We start from the raw sequence: 1,665 nt of genomic DNA on the forward strand, positions 1-1,665 counted from the left end.
AAGCAAGTTTTTTTCTTTTTGCAAATAACTTTATTTAAATAACAAGCACATCGTGCGCGCACACACGTGGATTGGTATTTATTTATTGTCAACCACATTATACCTGCAGCCTTACGCCCTCAGCTGGAATTACGGATAAACACAGCGAATAGTCTTTAGCAACCACTGGAGTAGCTAGCTAAATAGCCCGCTGCTTCCAAATCTATCCCATTCGCGCGGTTTCAGTAGTTCGCTTACACTCGCACGGTCTTAATACTTAAGAAGGCATCTGATTGGCCGCCTGTCAGATCCTTTGATTGGCTACTGGTTTGTTACCTGCCCTGTCACCTGAAGGGATGGTTCACCTTCAAGGTAACTTTTATTATGTTATAGAATGATCAATTCTAAGCAACTTTTCAATTGGTTTTGATTATTTATTATTTTATAGTTTTATTATTATTTTCCTTTTTCTTCTCTTTGCAGCTTTCAAATGAGCGTCGCTGACCCCTTATAAAAAGCAAATGCTCTGTAAGGCTACACATTTATTGATACTGCTAATTTTTATTACTCATCTTTCTATTCCTATTCATATTCCACTCTCTTATTAAAATCAGTGCATGGTTGCTAAGGTAATTTGAACCCTAGCAACCACATTGCTGAAATTGCAAACTGGATAGCTGCTGAATAAAAAGTTAAATAACTCAAAAACCTCAAATAATAAAAAATGAAAACCAACTGCAAAATATCTTCGAATATCACTCTACATCGTACTAAAAGTTATCTCAAAGGTGAACAACCCCTTTAAAAAAATATAACATATCTTAGTGCTTCTCTAGTGGAGTTCTGTGGCTCTGTTGGGTTTATCGCAGAGAAAGAGGAGAGATACAGATAGAGATATGATCCCACATTTTGAGAAGGTCTGCTTTAGACCCTCTTAAAGAGCCATTCTTTATTCAGCACTAAACTTAGTTTGTAACAAGGTTAAATATACAAGGAGAGTACCAACTTTTTAACCCCCTTCCAATAATATATAGGAAATCAAAATAGGCAATCACAAATCCCACCCTATTAGACTGAAAGCACTTGCCCTTCATGCAGAGGGCTGTTTGCTACTGTCAAATTAAACCTAGCAACTATACAGTAGCTTAAATGAGAAACTACAATATGGACAGGGGAATGCCTAAATAGAAAGACGTAAAAAGTAGCAATAACGATAAAATTGTAGCCTCACAGATAAAGCTTTTTTAGCTGCTGGGTTATTGATCCCCATTTGAGAGTTGGAAAGATACACAAGAGGGAAAACAAATCAGAAACTATTAACAATTATAAAGCTATAATTAATGTAAAAAAAAAAAATGTGATGAATAGAACATTGTACAATATATAACAAGTTTCACGATTTCCAGTGCACATAATTATAGACATAATCCTCTGTAAACATTGGTGCTATATAAATAAATGATGTTGGTGACATGGACTAATGGAAAGTAGGAACTATTATAGTAATAATGGATGCATGATACTCTGTTGATCAAAAGTAGTTTATAACGATGTTATTTTTTTTATTTGAAAGTGTCATGATACAGGCCTGTAATAGTTAATAAAACAGGCCAAGGTATCATGAGAAATATTTCTGCCAACATCTAAATCAGACACATAACAGGCCTCTTTTCACTATGGTCAGAG

Source organism: Xenopus laevis, chromosome 2S (assembly GCF_017654675.1).
Source record: "Xenopus laevis strain J_2021 chromosome 2S, Xenopus_laevis_v10.1, whole genome shotgun sequence".
Classification (NCBI taxonomy): domain Eukaryota; kingdom Metazoa; phylum Chordata; class Amphibia; order Anura; family Pipidae; genus Xenopus; species Xenopus laevis.